This window comes from Protopterus annectens, chromosome 13.part0 (assembly GCF_019279795.1).
Source record: "Protopterus annectens isolate FY-2018-M chromosome 13.part0, PAN1.0, whole genome shotgun sequence".
NCBI lineage: Eukaryota > Metazoa > Chordata > Ceratodontiformes > Protopteridae > Protopterus > Protopterus annectens.
This window is the reverse complement of record NC_056747.1, coordinates 536,011,445-536,033,302: the sequence shown is the minus strand read 5'-3', so window position 1 is coordinate 536,033,302 and position 21,858 is coordinate 536,011,445. Positions and strand designations below refer to the sequence as shown.

The window sequence follows — 21,858 nt, the reverse complement described above, 5'->3', positions numbered from 1 at the left end:
ATATATATATATATATATATATATCTATAGGGTCTATATCACTTCGATGAAATGGCAGACGTTCGAACACCATATGTCTGAACTTCTAACCTCGAAGTGCAAAACCATTGAAGGCTTAGAACAGTGACTATTTTCCCAGGGGAAAAAAAATTGCTTTTCCAAGAAACATACACACACACATCACAAGCACACCAAAAAAACAGCAATCCACACACATACACTTAAAATCCTACATCTAACTCTACACTAAACTGTATATACACTACTATCTATCCACTTACCTTAACCCAAACCCTAACCCTAAGGTCCGTCACTATCACACACTCACCTGACCCGTGCCATAACCCTAACTCACCTATCTCGCCCTAACCCTAAGGTCTGTCACTATCGCACACCCACCTCACCCGCACCCTAACCCTAACTCACCTAACCCGCATCCTTACCCTAACGTCCGCACAATTGCACACTTACCTGAACCCGACCCGTAACTTTCCACCACAGTGCTGAAAATAGCAAAGCCACAGAAACGGACAAAAGAATTCTTTCCCTGGGGAAGAATAAGGTGTTCCGCGGCTTCGAACTTCACAGTTCGAACATATGGTGTTCGAACTGCTGAAGTTTCGACGAACTGATAGGAACCCATATGTGTGTGTGTGTGTGTGTGTGTGTGTTTATATATATATATATATATATATATTTATATATTTATATATATATATATATATATATATATATATATATATATATGTATAGTCATAGGTAATTACTAAGCTATCTGCCTGAGGGCATTTATAAGCCTAGCCAGAATGTGTTGGCTTTCGCCGCCCCCTTAGATTAGTTCCCTGTGCCTCTGTCCAACAGGGCCATTAATTCCCTGTGCCTGTGTCCAGCAGAGCTACTGCAGTGATCCCAGGGCTAAATTTTCTGTTTCCCATCCACTCGTCAATGTTTCTCTTGAAGAGTGTTAGTGAGGGGCTCTGCCTAATGTAGATTGGAATCTTGTTCCAAAGCATGGCAAGTATCTGGGACAGGAATCTTTCCCTCCAGCTCATCCTATTTATCATTGTGGTGAGGTTTAGATCCCTAGAGCAAGTGGCTCTAGGGGATTTGTTTTCTTTTTAGGTGGAGCATGTCCATCAATTCTGTGTTGGACATGGCCTTGTATGTCAGGCAGAGATCACCACTGAGTAATGGTATGCAACCGAGTACAGCTGGAGTTTCTTCAGTCGAGCTGCATAGGGCATCTGTTTGAGGCCAGTAATCCTCTTGGTGAGGTACTTCTTTGGTCTTTCCAGCTGTTGCAGGTGTCTTGTAAGGTACATCCCGAGTGGGGCGTTGTACTCTGTGATGGGTCTGATGAGTGATGAGTAGAGGAGCACAATAACCTCTTTTCTTTTAAATGCGAACACTTTTGTGATTAGGTGGGCCACATAGAAGAATTTTCTAACCACCTTGGCAATATGATTATCAAAGGAGAGATTTCTATCAACTTGGGTCCACAGATCCCTTATTACATTTTCTGTATTTAGGAGACTACCACCTATGTGATAGTTTGTAGGTACTTTGTTTTTTCCAAAGGGGATGACTATGCACTTTTTGGCATTTAGCTTGAGGCCATGATTTTGACACCAGGTATCTGTCTCAGTGAGACCCTTTTGGAGGATGTCTGTATCAGCTGGAGAGTCAATTATGGCCCCATGTTTGCAGTTGTCTGTGAACTTGGTCAGCCATAGTCCTCCTGTGCTTGCCTGTACCTCTGAGAAGTATATACCGAACAGTAGGGTCCTAGGACTGAGCTCTGGGGGACGCCACTTGTAACCGGTTTAGAGTCGGACCTAGAGCCTACAACTTTTATCGTGTGGGTTCTATCCATGAAGCAATTGGCAATGCATCTCGTGACGTAGGGGTTTATGTTCAGGCTAGTGAGCTTGTCTATAACACCAGAATGGGGAATGGTGTTGAAAGCCTTTGCGAGGTTTAGGTAGCCTGTGTGGACCTCCTTTTCCTCATCTAAAGCCTTGGTAATTGTCTCAAAGAAGTCTACTAGTTTTAAGAGGCATGATCTGCCCTTAACAAAGCCGAACTGGGTAGGGTCCAATGTTTGGAGCTTCCCAATGTCTTTGTTAATGAGTTCCATGATGATGCACTCCATAACCTTGTAGACCAGGCTAGTCAGGCTTATACGGTGATAGTTCCCGGGGACTGTTGTGGCTCCACCTTTGTGGAGTGGGATAACTGTTGCTGTGTGCTACTCTATGGGTACATAGCCTGTAGAGAGGCTGAGTTTGAACAGTGTGTTTAGGTGAGGGGTTAGTTCATTTTGGAGCTTGTGTAAGACACAGCCTGGGACACCATTCGGTCCCATTGGAGCTCTGTTTTTGGCTTTGGATAGGGCTGTTTTAACCTGTGTGTCAGTGATTGTCAGGGCTCTACATTCTTCTGGTATGGTTATGGGCCCTTTAGGGGGTGAGGGAGTGGTGAAGTTTGCACTAAACCTGTCTGCCAGAATGTTGGCAATATCAGTCGATTCAGTGTATTTTGTGTCATTCTGCACTAACTGAGAGCAGATCTGAGAGTTTCCACTTAGGTTCTTGACATAGCTAAAGAACTCTTTGTGGTTATCTTTGGAGTCTTGGGCAAGTTTTCTTTCGAAGCTATCCTTGGATGATTTTATGAGGGATCGTAGTTTCTTGCTGATACCTGATCAGGGATGTATTTCTTTTTTGGGATTTTACTCTTTTCTGTACTAGTTTCCTCCTTCTATTGTATAGTTTGTTTATGGTAGGGGTCCACCAGACTGGTTTCCTATTCTTGGAGGAGTGAGTCTTGGTTTTGCTTGGGAGAGAATGATCCATGCATTCTTGCAGGTGCTCATAGAGTGCCTTTGTAAAGGATTCAGCAGCTTGGACAGCATTGTCCTTTAGCATGGGGGCTGTGAACCTTTCCACCTTGGTCTTAAGTAACTTGAAGTTTGCTTTTGAAAAGTTTTTCACTGTGGTTTCCTTGCTTGGGGGTGGGGGCGGAATATGGATATCCAGAGCGATTAGTCTATGGCCTGATCTAACCAGCGAGGGGTTGACCTCCGGTGTGGAACACCGATCGCCCATGTTGGTGATGACCAGGTCCAATATGTTGTCACTTCTGGTGGGGGTGTTGACCAGTTGATCCAGAGCATTCGAGTTTATAAATTCTAAGAAGTGTTGGGCAAGGGATTTAGTACTTGAGTAGTTCTCCCAGTTAATTTTTGGGTAATTGAAATCACCCAATATTAGGGTGTTTGGTAAGACCTTCATATTTTCTTTTGTCTCTAGAAATGCGGAATGGGGGTCCTTGGTCATGGTGGGTGATCTGTAGCAAGCTACAATTTGAATTGCAGTTTTGCCCCTTGTTAGTTCCACATGGATGATCTCTGAGGCATCGTGCTGTGCCACTAACCTGGAGGTGTGGGTATCCTTGATGAATATGGATACACCCCCACCTTTTGTGTTTCGGTCCAGGTTCTGTGGCTGAAAAGTATGGTATGAGTTATATCCTGGTAGTGCTGGGGTGCTCTCTGGAGCCTTAAACCAGGTTTCTGTTACTGCACAGATATCGATGTTCTCCATACTGAGGAGTGCCTCAAGTGCGTGCATTTTGAGGTTTAGACTTCTGGCGTTGAGTAGCATTACCCAAAGTTTTTGTCTTTTATTTTATTTTTATTTTACATTTATTGACCAGGCTAGTCCAACTGGATATATATCCATTTTCAGTAGAGGCCCGGGGAGAAAAGCTGCAGTGAAGATAATAGCAATTTCAGATCCAGTACATTTTTAAGGCTAGGGATACAAGTTATTTACATAGTAGCTTAGTAATCATATCATTGACAAAATTCTTACAAGATAATAGTGAACACACATTTATAAGGTGGAGACAAGTACATACTGTAGAGAGCTTGCTAATCAAGAACAAGCTCTGTAGTAGCTTCTAAGAAAGGCTAAGTTAGTTCCAGCTTTAGTTAGCGACAGCTAATACACTCTGAGGTTAATAAGAAGGAGGACAAAGCATAGCCGTAGTGAGATACGTTTACAATAAGTATGAAGGAAGGAGCTGAGTTATCTGGGTCGGTGCATGGACATAGTCAGTGATTTTTAAAGTATTCTTTGAGTTGCTTTTTGAAAAGTAGTGTAGAGGAAAGAGATGTGAGTTCCCTGGGAAGCAGGTTTCAAGTTTTCCCCACAGTGTTGGAGAACAGAGAGTTCCCAGCCTTATTGTTAGACTTGTGTATCGATACTAGTAGTTTATTTGCTGAGCGTAGAGTTGAAAGATTTATGTAGGGGTAATAAGGCTAGTGAGTATTGGAGTATTACTAGGATGATAATCTGTGCACAAACTGGTACTAATCAGCAAGTCAGTGTGAAGACACACTCCCAACCTTAATAAACTTTGCTGTCTCTTCTCTCCTTCACTTTACAGGTAGTTTGAATTATTACTTACCCCCTCTGAGGCCTTCACTGATTTCCGCTGATTGCCTCTCTGGTTTCTTTGCATTCCACCTGGTTTACACCCCTTGTGCTATCTCCCTCCCCCAATACAAAGTCTATATTAGAATCCTGCTGAGCATGGAGCCATCTTTAAATTTCTAGTCTCCCACCAGGACACAAGTGCTCCTCAGCAATTACATTCTGCTTGCCGGTAAGCCATTAGACCTCAGGAATTTGTTTTAAAAGTGTTCAGATTTGCATCGCTCGCATTGCTAACGCTCGGGCTCTCTCCGCTCCCCTGCCCTGCCCCCTATTCCCTCCCGCCCCCAGTACCTCTACATTTATAGTAATCACAGCCACACCCACAGTTCACCTTCACATCACCTCCACCAATCACAGCTCCTCAAGTCATATCACATTATACCACACCAACTTGCTCCACACAAAATACTCCCAATCACTCTCATTCCCACTAGGCATTTTTACATCACCCACACTACTTCCCCATCCACATATAATGCAACCTTATAATTCCTATTCAGACCCCCCCCACCTAGAAACAACTTAAACTTTATAACCATGACTATCACGCAACTAAGTCTAGTCTGTCTTCTCATAATTCTTTACAACACCACAAGTTATCACTCTAGCAATATCCCTAAACTTAGTAGCACAACACTGCATTATGCACTCTCATATACAGACACCACACATTATAATATCTGCCCACAGTTATTCAAGAACCACATAACAGACCAGTCCAGGACTAAACACATATGCTCTCATTCCTACTCCAAAAAAACACAATACTTTCTCACACTCCTCACCAAACTCCAACATCTGTATAACCTTTTTAACTCCAGGCTCTCCATAAGTGGGGATATCCACCCCAACCCAGGCCCAAATCCATCCTGTCCAACTCAAACTGCTCCAACACAAATGTCAGAACATAACATCCCCACTTTCTTCATCCCTGGGCAAATCGACAACCATCTTTTAATGCTAAATATTAATATTAGAAGTATCAAAAATAAAATACCTGAACTCCAGGCCACAATAGCACACTACTCCCCAGACATAGTTGCTTTAACAGAAACTTGGCTAAATAAAAACATAGCTAACTCAGAAGTTCTCCCTACCGGCTACAATATCATTAGACAAGACAGACCACTTCGTAAAGGGGGTGGAACTGCCTTACTGTACAAGTCAAACTTAACTGTCCGTCAATTACCAAACTCTTACCCCTCCCCCAATAATTGGGGCATACTTATCTCACAACTTCAACTTCACCCTAAAAAGGTCATCACCACAATTGTGATCTGTATTCCACCTGGTAATACACCTGCTAGCCTTGAAGACTTCTTATCCTGGTGTTCTTCCACATACTCACAAGAAACCCTTATTCTGGGGGACTTCAACCTAGATTGGTTCACATGTATATCAGAACCACCAAGTAATCTAATAAATCTCCATGGCTACCAGCAGCTAGTCCAAATTCCAACTAGATGTGATAAAAAATCTAAAAGGGAATCCATCCTTGACTGAGTCCTAACAACTCCACATTGTACCCTCACACAGGCAGTCTCCCAGATACCTTAAGTGACCACAACATAATATACTTTATACGTAGTAGAACAAGCATATGCAAAACCACTAACTATATATCCACTAGAAACACAAAAAAATTCTCTCCTGAGGTCCTCAACACTTTACTCTGTAACTGTGACTGGACCCCCCTAAAAACCCTCCCACTTGACCAGGCTGTAGCATATTTCAATAAAACATTTCTACAACACTTAGACACTGTCGCTCCATTGCCCAAAATCAAGGTTAGAACCTCTACAAACCCCTGGCTCAGTAAAGAAACCAAGCAAATCCTCAAGTCCAGACACACTGCCTGGCTTTACTATCAAAAAAACAAAGAAACACAAAGCCTAACTAAATACCAAGAACTGCGCAACTGCAAAAATGCATTAGGCTGGACAAAAAATCCTGCTACACAACATTACAAACTAAATACCAACACAACCCACAAACATTTTGGAAAAATGTAAACCAGCTACTAAAATCCACCCAAAAGGCTACCCCCAAACCAACCACCCTGACACTAAAGTTCCCATCGAAACACAATTCAACTCCCACTTTGTGAACTCAATTCTATCCTTAGTATCACAGGACAGTTCCTTCCTCACTACCCCCCCCCAACACAAATAACACTAATACAAGCTGTACCCTCAAAACAGTTTCCACCACTTCAATCAAAAGCATGCTCTCCAAACTAAAAACCTCATCAACAGCAGCCTACCTACTCCCCAGCTATTTCTAGAAACTCACAGCAGATGCTATTGCTATCCCAGTCTCCACTCTCATAAACAGATCAATTGTTGAAAACTATGTGCCCAAACTCTGGAAAATATCCTATGTTACACCCATACATAAAGGCAGGACCTCCACTGAACTTAATAACTACAGACCCATTGCTTTACTCGCCCCCTGGCCAAAATCCTAGAAAAATGCATCCATATCCAGATGCTAAACTATCTCCTAGACAGCAACATCCTGTCACCTACTCAGCATGGTTTCAGACCTGCCCATAGTACCACTACAGCCCTCCTCTGCTTCACAGACACAGTAAACCGTCTCAAAAATGAAGGCCTACAAGTGTCAACTCTTTTTTTGGATATGTCCAAAGCATTTGACACAGTCTCACACCAAATCCTGCTAAACAAACTAAACCAATATCATCTATCAAATTCCACTCTTACCTGGTTCCAAAGCTACTTAACTGACAGGTACCAAGCTGTGAAATGGGAAAATTCTCTCTCTACTCAGCTGCCCGTAACTATAGGAGTCCCACAGGGTTCTATCTTAGGACCACTACGATTCACAGTCTTCACAAATGACCTCCATACCGCCACACATCATGCATCTATAATTCAGTATGCAGATGACACTACATTAATCTGTGCTGCACAAAACATTCCCACTCTCCTGCAAACAACTCAACTAGCATTCTCTGACGTTGAAAACTACCTTACCAAAGCCCAACTTATCCTCAATCCAAAGAAAACTCAGCTTATGATTATAACCAGTACTAACAAAAACACTAACAGTCAATTCACTATCTACTCCACTAATGCTACTCCAATTGTTCCAGTGGCACAGGCTAAGCTATTGGGAATAACCATAGACTCCCACCTAAAATTTGATAGTCATCTCAACTTAACTATTAAAAAAGTACATGCCAAACTGGGGTCGCTCTACCGTATCAAACCATTTCTTACTAACAACACAAGATCAGCCATTGCTTTCTCCCAACTTCTATCAACCCTACTCTATGCATCTCCCATTCTGGCTAATCTCAACAAAACTGAACTAAGCAAAATGGAAGCCTGTTATAACAGAATTGCCTGCTTTGCTGCAAATTGCTCATATAGAACTCATCACTGTACTGCTTTGAGACAGCTCCACTGGCTTGAACTGCCCAACCTCCTAACCTACAATCAGCTCTGCCTCTGTCATTCTATCTATTACCTCCCCAATAAGTGTCCTGCCCTCAAAAACCTAGTACAACATCACTCAGCCAAAAGGCCTCATAGATCATCAAGCAAACTACTACTAGAAGTCACCAACAGCTACAATAGCTTTGGAGATGCACTATATAGTAGTTCAGTGGCTAAAAAATGGAACTCTATCCCTACAAGCATTCAAAACACATCATCCAAAGCCTCCTTTAAAGACCTCATCAGGCAACATCTCAAGGAAAGTTGGCAGTGCCATGATTGCTCCCCAGGCTAGTGAAAGCGGATAACACATACATACAAAATCTAGAGCACTTGATAATAGTTTTCAATCTTACTCACAAACATTGGCTAATCTACGATGTATGTACTGTACCTGTGTACTATGTATGTATTCTACCTATGTTCCAAATTTCAGCTGTACACCACAAATCTATTAATTACCTTTACTTTTAAAATGAATATTCATTTGTTTGTTCTCTCCACTGTAACTGTTTATGTGCCGCATACCACTGTAAAAATATGTCTCCTGTAATTTGTGTGTATACTGATCATGTCTAAATGTGTCTGTAATTTTTTTTTGTGGAGCTTTTCTCCCCGGGCCTCTGCTGAAAAAGGGCATTTTCAGCTCAGTCAGACACCCCCGGTTAACAAATGTAAAATAAATAAAAATAAATAAATAAATGATAAAGGATGTTGTGTGTGATAATAAGTTGGTTAAAAAGAAGTTGATTATGGAGTTCAAGCCATCCCAGTTGTTTCAGATTGTGGCAATGGTGGGTTCTAAATGGAGAGCTTGTGGCAAATCTGGCAATGTTGTTATTAGAGGTTGCAAGTTTGTTGAGGTTGTTTTTAGAAAGATTGGTATAAATGGGTGAGGCATAGAGGAGGGTAGAGTTAAGATGGGTGTGGGCAATAGTAGTTCTAGCTGTAGGAGTAAGGAAGGATTTAATCCTGTAAAGGGAGCCTAGCTTTCTGTTAATTGATTTTATTGTAGTATTGATGTGTGTGTCAAAGGTAAGGTTGTGATCTCTTGTTACTCCTAAGAGTTTGGTAGTTGGATTGGGAGATATAACAGTGCCATTACTGGATAACACTGTGAAGTTTATTTGTGTGGACTTTTTTGTAGGATTGAAGAGCAATAATTTCATTTTTTGGGGGTTCAGGAGTAGGCAACGCTGTAGGAACTAGTTTTCCACTATGTTAAGTACATTTTGGGTGAGGGATTGGAGTTCAGATAATGAAGTAGCTGAGTATATTAATGTTAAATCATCTACATATTGTATGCAGGTAGCTTGAGCAATTGTTAAGTTAAGGTCATTAATAAAAACTGAGAATAGGAGGGGGCCCAAAATAGAGCCCTGAGGGACAACAAGGGTGACAGGAAGATGTGTGGATAGTTCATTATCCCAGAGCACAGCTTGTTGTCAGTTCTCAGGTAGGAATCGAACCATTTTCATGAGTGTGTATCAAGGGAGAGGGATTTAAGAACATCCATAAGAAGCTGATGGTTAACCATATTGAAAGCTTTTGAGAGGTCAATAAAAAGTGCAGAAGATAGTGTTGTTATTATGATTTTTGTTGATGCAATCAGAAAAGGTTAAGAGGGCAGAGGTGTTGCTGTGGAATGGCCTAAATCCATGCTGACAGCTAGCTAGTAAGTTATTTTGGAGAAGGTAGTTAAGTAGTTGTCGGTGGATGCATTTTTCCATTATTTTTGCTAAGGGAGACAGTAAGACTATTGGTCGAAAGTTAGAAAGTTCGGTAGAGTTGCCACCTTTATGTAGAAGGATGATATGGGAGATTTTCCAGATAGATGAGATAGTTCCTTCAGAAATTGTCCTATTTATTAGGATGGAAATGGGATAGGCTATGACTTTAGCTGCTTTTTTGCAGATATTCACCTGGTAGAAGTTACTTGTGCTATTTACGCTGGTGGGTTTGTCTTTTGAGCCTTACCTAAAAAAGGCACTGTGGGGGGTGGCAAGAGCCTTGGCCAGTATTCGAAAGCCTAAGGGTGACAGGTGCAAGCCATCTCTTGCGAAGCAACGTGGCTTGTCGAGCATGTCATCCCAGGCAGACAGATACCGGATCCTCTTTGAATGACACCAGAAACTTAGCCAATTGTTGAAATTGATCATTTTTTTCTTTATACTGTGGCATAATTCTTGATGAGGGCAGGATGCTAGTCAGGGTCAGGGTCATACCAGCCTGGACTACGTGATCAGAGAGCTCTTCCATGTCTGTTTTCATGTAGTCCAGGGAGGTGCGTCTCAGGTCATTCACACCAATATGGACAATAACAGAGTCATATTTGTACTTGTTTTGGAGCGGCCTGAGTGCTTATGTTATGTGGCAGATCCTGGCACCCGATAGGCAGCTAACTGTAACCTTCTCCTTGTCCAGCCTAGTTAGTGGGACGTCAATGTGCCTGACTATAGAGTTGCCTATTACTAGTGTGTTGGGTATGTTATTTTGCCTTATGGGCTGTGATTGCGTGGCACATTGATTGTGAAGTAGGTGTTTCTTGGTTTGTGATGGGGTGTGGAGGTTGCTTGGATGTCTGCTTTGGAGGTCTCTGTTGCTTTTGCAGATTTTTATTTAGAGCCTTCAAGTATGTTTTGTGTATTTATGTGTGTTATTTGCCGGTGCTGGTTTAATAGGTCAGTGTGAGACTGGTGGTGTGTTGCAAGTATTTCCCTTCTCCTCTTGACTGTCATTTCCAGTCTTGGGTTGAGAGAGCTTTGCCTCCAGTTTGGCTGTGTGAACCAACAGCTAAAGGATGGACATAACCATGTAATACGAGCTGGACCCGTCACTGGCTCCTTTAACACCAAGGACTGGGTCAGAGAGGAAGCAGTTCAGAACTAGAAGTTGATTTAAGATGGGCCTTTGACACAGTAGGCTATACCAAGCTATTAGGAATGAATGAATGAATCAGATTTCTAGTAATACCATCATAGGAGTGCATATCTGAATATTATATGAAAGAGCTTTGGGAATAGGAGTCCTAGTCTTCAAACAGTCGATAACATCTGTCTCCCAGGGAGCTCACTTGTGCAAAATGACTGCATCTTATTGCATAACATTACATTTTAGTCCATTTAAAAATGTAGGGTAACACTGTAGCAGGTATTCTCTAATGCCACGTTTTTAGGACTGTCACTCTCTGCACAGGGGATATATGACACAGACCAACTTAGTGCAGAGGGGGAATTTTTCCATTTTCACTCTGAGAATTAAATAGCTCTATACAACAGAAAGCACTCAAGACTTATGCAAAAGGGGGAAACAGAAGTATCAAAAGACTTTTTTTCTCCAGCAATCAAACAAGCAGCCATTATGAATATAAACAGAAAATATGAAATTTGTGGTACATACTGTGGGGAAAAAAGATAGATACAGTTACTGTTTCAAGTTTCAGACAGCTTTTCACAAAGAAAACAATCAAATCTTATGTTTAAAAATTCTACTAGTAGACGCATTTTACATTGCACAAATTTCTTTAAGTTTTTTCCTTTCATGTTATTTCAAAACTTCATGTCTGTGTGATACATCAGCTGTTTATAAATGGAATATTTTATCTATACTAAATTCAGATCACCACATTAGCCTACTTTCCCATAGCTTAGTGTTTCCATTGCTAGAAACAATTTTTCACAGTTTTCTTCCTAAAGCAGTTAACTAATCTTATTTACATTTACAATATAGCATTGCCACTTCACTGCACAAGGATCTCTGGTTCGATTCTTGGCAGGGTTGCCTTCTGTGCAGATTCTAAATGTCCTGCCTTTGTTGGTGTGGGATTCCAAAAATATGTAGTTAGGTGGATTGGACACACTACACTGGCCTTAGGAGTGTGTTCATGCAAGTGTGTGGTATGGAAGAATAACTGTGGCAGGGCTTGCGACCTGGCAGTGTGAACTTTGGCTCTAGATCAGGGATGTCAAACCTTTTTGGTTCAGGGGTCACTTACTGTAATTGGCAAAGTTGGGGGTCCACATTACTATGTCCAACACGTATCTGTCCATTCAAAACAGTTTGTTATAGGATATTACAAGGGCCAGATAAAATACCTCGGTGGGTCACCTGTTGGACCTCCCCTACTTTAGATGATTGTCACTGTAGATATGACACCCTGACCCCATGTGCAAAAATGGGAAAAATGGGTCAGTGATGGATGGATGAATAATGTTCATTAATGATTTTCTGATTAGGTTTACATGTATCACTCTGACAGTGGTCTGAAACAGCTAAAAGCATCTGTGACATAAACTGAGCTTGCCATCCCATTGTAACATCATAACCCACTAGCATTAGTCCTTCATCTTTTATGAGGTCAGTAATGTGGGATGATCCAGTAAAAGTTACCACACTTTTGCCAAAGTGGTAAGAAGCAGAGAAAGAGCTAGTTGTGACATTTGCTATATAGTCTTTCCTTCATGGTTTAATGATTAAAACTGATTTCTAATGGGACAATTAAAATTATTAGAACCGAAAGTAACTGTGTAACTGAAATATAATTATTACACTATTTATGGACCTCTGCCACTGAGCATTTAAGGTGATCATTATAGTACTGTGTCTTTCACTGTTTTATAAAGTCGTATCATGAATTTGGAAATAACCATGCTGGTTTTCTATAAAAGACCATGCACGCTTATGATCCTTGACTATGTTATTAAATATTATTCCTTCATTTTTTTTAAAGTAGAAACATACTGACATTTGATTTCAAGGTGCAAGCATGCAGAAATACACAACTAAATCAAGTTATAAATGGTTTACTTATAGTCTTGTCTGCTCTGGCAGCATGAGTTTAAAGTTGCCTTTTATATCATAATGATTCATCGGTGTGTGTGTCTGTTTTTTCTTTGTCAGTAAATGATCTTCATTGTTGTGCACTTATCTATATAGGGAAATTTTATGTAGATAAGAAAGAATGCTGGACGTCTCATCGTAACAGTCTTAGAAGTCCGGCCAAGTTTTATGGTAGATTATTTGGCGCGAAAAGATTGTCTGCTTTGGATTTCCTCTCTATCATGTATTGTTTAGTTGCTGATGGAAAAATTCAGAATAATGATTTTTTTTTTTTCAAATCTGCAGTTCATTTCCATTACTGTTAAAATAATTTTGCATGTGGAGGTGGTGATCATAATTTGTCTAAATTTAATGCCGAAATTGAAGTGCATTAACCCACCATCGAGTTCGCGCAGGAATGGGCGTGCCCGCCGTGATCGACATGCCAGAGGGCGGGGATTAACAACGGCAATGTGCCGTGATTGACACGCATTGCAAATGTAATGGTAAATCCGTGTCAAGTAGCAGAAACAATAGAATTAAAAACAGAGCATTTAATACACACAATAATGACATGAATGGCCTTTCCATTCAAATGTTCCACAAGCATCTTGACAACCAAATACTGTTATGAAAGAAAATAACACATTCAAAACTAAATTGAGATATTAATTGTGGTTGACACAGCTCTTGAAATATTAGAGTTGCTCCTCAAAGTGTTACTAATTTCTTCATATATTACACCTTTGTAAAGGGGTTAATTTTTTAATAACTGAACTAAACCTGTACAAAGACCCATTGTCACTTATTAAAACACCACTATTTGAAAACATTATATTCATTATTCAGGGAGGAGGAAGTGCTCCTCTTTCTACATCTTTGCTATGAATTTAAAACCCAGTGGAAGGTATAACACTGAACCTGGCATCTCTAAAATGTGGAACATTGACTCTTATCATGTGAAATAAATGAGGGGGAGAATATGAAGCCTTTAATAATAACTTCAATCACGTAGCTCACGGCACAGCTACAAAGGTGTTACTTCATTGGTAGTAAGATGTTTTGATGAGTTATTATGATTTAATACTTTTATTTGTTTAAAATTTCTCGATGAATGTGTGACATGATACTTACAATGTCAAACAGTTTGGAACACAGATTTTTTTAAAGATTGAAAATAAGGAGCATTACTTGTAATGAGGTACACCTGAGTAGTATGCATATCTGTCATCCCTCCCTATTTAAAGGATGTCTTGATTTTTGACTTTAGCTCTCTACCTCTTAATCCATGCTAAAACTGGTGACATATGGAAAAAAGTGATGACTTACTCTTAATAAATAATGACAATAATTAGAGTTATTTACTTCTTTCACTTCAGAAAATGTGTATTTCACATTCTTTAATTGTGTCAATGTCTTGAGTTAATAGCACTAATATTTTAAAATGTGTTTGATTTTAAAATAAAGTAGTAGTGATTAGTGATATAGCACGAAAAATATTTAAAAACTGCTTTATTAATGGCGAAATATAGGTCTAAATTACCTTGTGTTTTGGTGGCATCTTTCAATCAAACGGTGGGCAGTGCAGTCAAAATGGTCACAGGCGTCAGGCGGGGTTTGGGTGGGGCTTGCTACAGCGCATCTGGTGGGTTAATACACTTCAATTTCGCCAATTTAATTGCATGATAAAACTTACAAAGAGGTTTATTATTTCATTACAGTTTATTAAAAAGAGGTACTCATTACGCCTGGAAATACGTCATGAAGCAGACAATAAGGGTGACTGAAATACAACCTGCCCACAATTTCATTCATCTATTATGGTTGCCACCTTTTCAAATGCCCAAAGTGGGGCATTTTAGTACAAACGTCAGATTTTGCAGGCGAAATATACCCACAAAGGACAGAAATTCACTTTTTTGCCTAAATAAAAGCTTATTCTTGTAGCATTTTAGTTGCTTATTCTGTTTCTTATACCATTTAGGTGTTTCAGATACAGAATAACTGTTTTATGCAACTATTACATAAAATATAGGAAATCATTTTGTCCTAAAATCTCAGGACATTTGCCATTTTTACAATTTTTTTGCAGGACACAACTGTCCAAAGAGGGACTGTCCCTCGCAAAATGGGACAGGTGGTAAGCCATCTATTAATCCAGTAAGATCAATTAGATTTCTATACTTGTTTAGCGTAGTGACCTGCGAGCTATGATTTTATTAACTTTTTTTTTTACTTACACAAGATACAAGTAAAGACTGTGACACTGAGCAAATGATTTAACCGGCAGTGATCCGGGACTGAATCTGAAAAATATCCACGTGGATCACTGCTCTACACTGGTTACTAAATACAAAGTTTTACTTAACCATTAGCCATTATGAAAACTAAGTTTTCATATTCACTTTCGCATATGCAGTGCAGCCTTCAAAAAATGCATATGTGTTTGCTGGGCGGAGACCGTACTATATGTTGTTACCCCAATCAGAATAGGAGACTGTGCTTAACGATAATAGAATATATGATATAGGAGCTGAAAAGTTCGACGTGACGTCATAGCCAACTCAGTCGAGATTTTTCAAAGCAGTTAACAGCAAGAGATAGGCAGGCGACTGAAACGGAAACTTGTTGAATAATCCAAGAATAAAGGTAGGCTGGAATAAATTGGTGGTCAATAATATGGCAAGTCCTAATTTTTCTCGTATTTGCACTTTGAGAAAAAACAGCAAGGGTTCTTAAGACTGTAATATTATTTGGCGATGCACATTTTTATAGTTTGATTATTGCTGTTACAGTTCAAAGTTAGCATGCTCCGCTTTTCCCAAAATGATCAGTTAGTCATTCTACGATTTCATCGTTGACTTGTTAAGAATATTCATTATTTAATGCCAAAGACACTAGTTTTTCCTGTCAGTATTTTGACTGCAAACTCGGCTCAAATCGACAAGAGCGAGCAAAGTCTTCACTACTGATGGATACGTGCTGTCATTGTTAACATATGCAGAATTACATTATTTGCTTTGGGATGCTTTTTCTGCATTATAAAATATTTTGACTGTAATTACTACTATTGCTTTCTGTCATGCCACAAGTCGTGTATACAGAAGGGCAATATTTTGAGGCAAAGTCAAGAACATAAACGATGAGCATTATAATGTTGCATATACATTGGTTGTAATTAATGGGCTTTTGTGGGCTTGACTTCTGGCTTACCAATGTTTTTAGTTTGCAGGCGCTGTCCCCCACTCCAGAATGTTAGCAAGCACAGTGGTACAAAGGTTAACAGTACTGACGCCTAGCTCTTGGTTCTCTGTTTGTTTGTGGGTGGGATTCCGTCTGTGCTGAGTCTGTACGGTGCGACCTCCATATTACCTCTCAACCTCTTAGAGCAAGAAATCTGGACAAATCCATAAATAAAAGTGGGACAACGGCCCAAACGTGGGAACAAATTTTAATTATTGGTCTTACAGGGTTAGAAAGTTGATAGAACAACAGGTTTTGCATAAGCATGAATTTTCTGAAGGGTATGAAGTCAGAAACTCAAATGCCTTCCATTATTTTCTAATACGAGTCTTTAATGATTTGCCGCTAATTTGCCAAATAAAAAAAAAAAACACAATTTTATGAAAAATGGACCAGTAATATGAGGTGAAAATCCTTACAATTTGGGAGGTATGGGTCATCTGCCTGCTTGTGTTAACTGGCGTATCCACAGCAGCAATTCTCTCCTTTATATTGTCTGTACGTTTGTGTTTCCTGTGACTGAGAATTGACATAGTCTCTGCCTTCCCTATGACCCTGATAAATATAAAATGGGTATTAGAAAATTACATATTTTGGATATATTTTACTGGTAGTGAGAGAGCAGTGGTATCTCATAGGCAACATAAAGCATCATCTACAAAAGCAGAGAGAGAGAGAAGGTGTTGCAGTATTCTTTACAAAATGGATTCCCTGCCAAGGGTTGTCCACCATCCAGCCAGTATACCAAAGCCTTAGGATTTTATAGATGCTGTATGTCACGCGTATGCTCCCTGCTCAAGGAGTAGTGCATAATGTGAAGTACGGGCATACATACCTCAGAATTTCTTTGCCGCCAGTCCAAACACCAGTACTGATTGTCTGTCTGAACGCTTCTCCTTTTGTGCTGATTACCAAGCCATGTTTTAGGCAAGTGGCCCACTGGAATTTCTTCTCATCATTTCTTCTTTGTTTTAGTTTTGTGAGTTTACATGTCATCCAGAATGGGAAAATGTCAGTCTTCTTCTTCTTTCGGCTTTTCCCGGTTGGGGGTCACCACAGCGGAACTTCGGTCTGCTAATGATTGGCAGCAGATTTTTACAATGCCGAGGTGCCAGCTCGATGCCCAACCATCAATGAAGGCAAGCCCATTTGCGCGTGTCTTTCGAACGCCACTCGACTGCCACAGACAGATTTTACAAGGTACCTGATGCGTGTTTCTCTACAAATGTCCTTCTGCTGACCCTTCTGTAGTGTTTGTCTCTTCTGATTAACCCTCTAATCTCTTCTCTTCCACTAAACTACTTCCCTCTGACAAGGACAGTAGAGCTATAGAGCGACTGGACAAGAAACTATATAGTGCTACCACCTTGGTCTTTTGGGCTATTAATTACCAGACCCATATGACCCAGGTATGTTTTAGCCCTTCTTTCTCAGGCTTCCCAGGCTATTTCAGACCTTCATGATTCTGAATTAAAGGCCTTGGCTCTCTCTTTACTGTGCTGTACTTCTGAAGTAGCCAGCCGCTCCATTAAATGTAGTTATGATACAGCTGATGTCTCGTAGCGCTGCTGCTTTTGGTTCTGTAATGAGATGCTACTCTTGGCTTTTTGTCTCCAGACTTTGCTTGATGATATTAACAGCCTTTACTTGATGATATTAAGGCTAAACATTTGGATGCTCCTCTTGATAATAACAGCCTGTTTGGTTTTGCAGCTGCTGAACATTTTAAGTCTTTGCGGGATAAAGTTAAGGCCTTGCAAGAATTGAAGCATATATTTATTTCTCCTGTTCCAAAGTTTCAGAAGAATTATCCATTTAGAACTGCTTTTATTTGCAGACAGCCACACCATCCTCCCAAAAGTAAGAAGGGATCTAAGTGTGTTCCTCCTGCAAAGTTTATTCACACTCCCACTTCTCAGAAACTTCCTTTTCAAGACAAGCCAGGTTCTAGCTAACTGTTTACTTCCCACCTTCCTGAACCAAGTTCTCTTTATCTTTTCATCTTTTCCTATCCGTTCCCAATTGGATGAGGATCACACAAGACTCTCAGGTTCTCTCCATCATCTGTCATGAATAATTCATAGTATGAAAATCCCTTCCTCCTTTTCTGAGCTTCCCTCAACCTCCTCAGGAACAGCCTCCATCAGAGGTCAGACCACATCAATATCAAGGAGATGAGATATGGTACATCAGCAAGCAAGAGGGATGTGGTCCTACCTTCTTTGCAGGCTAACTCTTTAAGTTCAGGATTAAACTGTTCAGTATCAGGTGACTCTTCAGGCTGTATATATTCCTTCAGAGCAAAATGTAGTGGCAGACTGTTTGAGCAGGTCCAAAACACAAACTCACAAATGGATGCTTCACAGAGATATGTTTCTGGACATTGTCCATCAGTGGGGTACTCCTCAGGTAGAGCTTTTTGCCTCCCCTTTGAACAGACAACTTTTTTTTTGCACCAGCGTCCCAAGTCCTCTGGCTTGGAAGGTGGATGCTCTATGTTTTTATTGGAAGGGGGTGTTTCTCTACACCTTCCCTCCCTTTCTTCTGATCCTGATAGTCCTGCTCAAGATAGAGCAGGACTCCGCCAAAATCTTGTTGGCAACTCCCTTTTGGCCCAAGACAGCATTGGTTCCCTTTGCTTCTGCACCTAGCCAACAAGGCAATCATCATAAAGTTACCTCGCTGGGTGGACCTGTACACACAAGACAAGGGGTCTGTCATCCATCCTTACTTTTCCACTCTTCGACTGACATTGTGGGTGATAAGCTTTTGATCTCTCTAGGCACCGTTGTTTTCTGAGGATATACTTAGAGTTCTGCAGGAGGCCAGGAAACCCACTACCAAGAAATCCTATATGTCCAAATGGAAGAGATTTTCTGTTTGATGCCTTGCTCGTAACCAGGATCAAGTTTCTGTGGAGATCCCTCTGATTGTCTTATTTGTATGAATTGCTCCATGCTGGGTTAGCATATACTTCTGTTGAAGCTCACTTTTTAGCTGTTTCTGCTTGTCTGCCATTAACTCCTCCTCTGGCTTCTAGGTTTGAGGTCAAGGAATTTCTTAAATGCATCCTTGATATAAAACCTCTCAGGAAACCTATTCCACCTTTCTGGGACCTTAAATTTGTTCTTGAAAAATTGACTTGGGTGCCTTTTGAGCCTGCAGCTTCAGCTTCCTTACAATATTGTACGTTGAAGACTGTTGTTTTGGTGCTTACTTTCCGCTAAGAGTGTCTGAACTTTAGGCTTTTATGGCTGTTCCTCCTTTTTTAGTTTTTCACAGGGACAGAGTCTCATTTAGTGCTAATCCTTCTTTTATGCCCAAGGTGGTTAATGAGTTCATTTGCCCTCCTTTTTTCCTTTTCCATGGTTGCCTAGTTAGAAGGTTTTTCACATCTTTGTTTTACATAGATAGCTCAGATATTAGTTAGGTAAGTCTAAGGCCATTCGCAAGTCTGGGCAGCTTTTTATTTCCTTTCATCCAAGATCTCTAGGTTTGGCTGTTTCTAAGCAAACCATTTCTCCATGGATCTCTAATGTCATTTCATTTTGTTATTCCTTTCATGGGAAAAGCTTTTCTGCCTCTCTAAAGGCTCATTCTACCAGGGCTGTGGCTTAATGTGGCACTTTTTTTCAAATGATTGGATACCAGTTCCATCCTTGAGTCTGCTACTTGGACCTCTGTCTATACCATTAATAAGCATTACAAATTGGATGTTGTTTCCAGACCAAGGGCTGGCTTTGCCTGTGCTATCCTGCATGAGTTGCTTGAGGACTGTTGTGGGCCTTCCTCCTCCCAAGTTTCCTCTTGAGCATTTGCACTCTCCATTTAGTAAAGAATACTGTAAGAGTGAATGAAAAGAGACAGTACAGTTCTGTAAAATGTTACCTTAACAGTGGATGTCTTTCTCGTCACTGTTGCAGTATTTGTTTGCTCTCTCCCTCTTCCTCCATTCTGCTCTATTCTTTCTCCATTTTCTCCTTCTGGGTGTACATGCTGTAGCTCATCCCACTTTATAGGACTGTGGTTCCACCTGGGGCTATTCAGTCCTGAGGTATGTACGTCCTTACATCACCATTATGTCCTATGCCTTAAGCTGGGAGCATACTCATGACGTGTACTGTCTATAAAATCCTAAGGCTTTGGAATACTGGCTGGACATTAGGCTACCCTTGGCAGGAATCCCTTCAGTAAAGAATACTGCAACAGTGGAGAGGAGCACATCTGCTATTATGGTAAGATTTTACACCACTGTACTTTTTACTGGCCAGGACTAAGGCAATACATGACATTCTTCCTTCCTATCAACTTAAAGGTGGCTTTCCTATGTTCTGTCACTATTTATAATCCAGTCTTTTTTTTTTTTTTACCTACCCCTTTATATGCTGTCCTACCCTTCTGAATCATTAAATTCATTCCAAAACGGCAGCTTTTACAGTATCTCATCTGGATCGGTTTTATAGGGGACAGCGTACTGGTAAATACTGTCTGCTGATCCATTAGTGGTATCCCTTGATGCTGTTAGGGGATTCATACTGGTTCCAGCTCCCAGCACATTTTCTAGTGGTAAGCATGTCAGTGTATTGGATTAATTTGGGAAAATGTTTATATATCATTCACTCACATCCTATAAAGTGTGCCAAATATAAAGTATTAGGAAAGTGTACTCTCACTGTTAGGAGAGATCCTTGAAGAGACCATGAAAGGCTGATATGTTGAATGACCCAGACAGCTTTTGAAGGCATGCCTTTATATGAGGTTATGTTTTGGCTGCAGTCCAAAAGCAACAGCTTAGCGTTATTCTTATGCATGTTTGGTAAGAACCTCAGCTTGTACCATATGATGATATTAGGCAGCTGTCTGATATCCATTAGATGAGAATTTGCTGTCTGTATCTACTTTTACAGATGATTCAAGCTGCTACTTTGTCCTCCAGCTGCAAAGTACAGTAGAAATTAGTGGCCATTTTGTAGAGAGCAAACTAAAGCTGACCAAGTTAGGTAAGGGGAGCATTTGAGAAGAAATGGACCTGAAAAGTTGATAGAGGCACAGCCAAGCAGTGTGACAGGAGTGTGTAAGTAAATGTCTTCCCCTAATATTGTAGACAGGGGAACTGTACCAGACACCCTACCAATGTAACTCTTCTCTTTTTTCACTATTCCCTCTCCCCCAGTATGTTTCAGGAAGGAGGCTTTCCTGCTTCAAAGCAAAGTCAACTTGCTCCACATAGTAAAAGACAAGTAGGTAAGACAGAGTGCTTCTGCAAGCTGCATGACAGAGCTCAAAACCTTGCCTTCTTTCCTATAAATAAAGTCCATTCCTCCAGATCAAATGAAACTAAAAGAGTGAATTCTAGCTCACTTTGTACAGTGTGGAGTTATAGAAAATCATGCCTGTGGCAGGACTATGAAAAGTGACTGTAAAGAAGGGCCTTGGAGACCCATACTAGACCTTTTCAGGCTGAGCATATTTTTGAAGAGATCTAAATTCAAGATGCTTATCCTTTGGGTACTTTTTTGACTACTTTTACCAAAGAAGGTATTGGTTAACTGAATTTGAAAAATATCTCTTTGTATAGCTACATATACAAAGACCACAGACAATTCTTAAAATTTGTGGCAAGCCATGAGCACTTGCTGGTCACCTCCTTGTCATCTGGTCTTTCCGCTGTACCCAGAGTGTTAGTCATATGCTCGGTGCTAGTGGTACTAGTTAATGTGCATCACTGGATCCAGGAAATTCATTTGTACCCAATTTGGATGCCTGTTTAATTCAACCTCCTACAAAGAAAGAGATAGAAAGGGTCCTGAGATTCTACATTCCTTGTCTGACCA

General features: G+C 40.5%; 1 protein-coding gene across 2 annotated transcripts in view; it reads left to right on the top strand.

Annotated features, from left to right (window-relative positions):
• LOC122787450 (methyltransferase-like protein 27) overlaps nucleotides 1-21,858 on the top strand; it is a 164,665-nt gene that overhangs the window by 26,223 nt on the left and 116,584 nt on the right. The window contains exon 1 of one of the 2 annotated variants that reach the window (XM_044054165.1): nucleotides 15,195-15,430. The exons of the other annotated variant lie outside the window; for it this stretch is intronic. The gene's annotated coding sequence lies outside the window, so the exon portion shown is untranslated. Of the gene's footprint in view, nucleotides 1-15,194; nucleotides 15,431-21,858 lie in introns of those variants that run through there. 2 annotated transcript variants of the gene reach the window in all.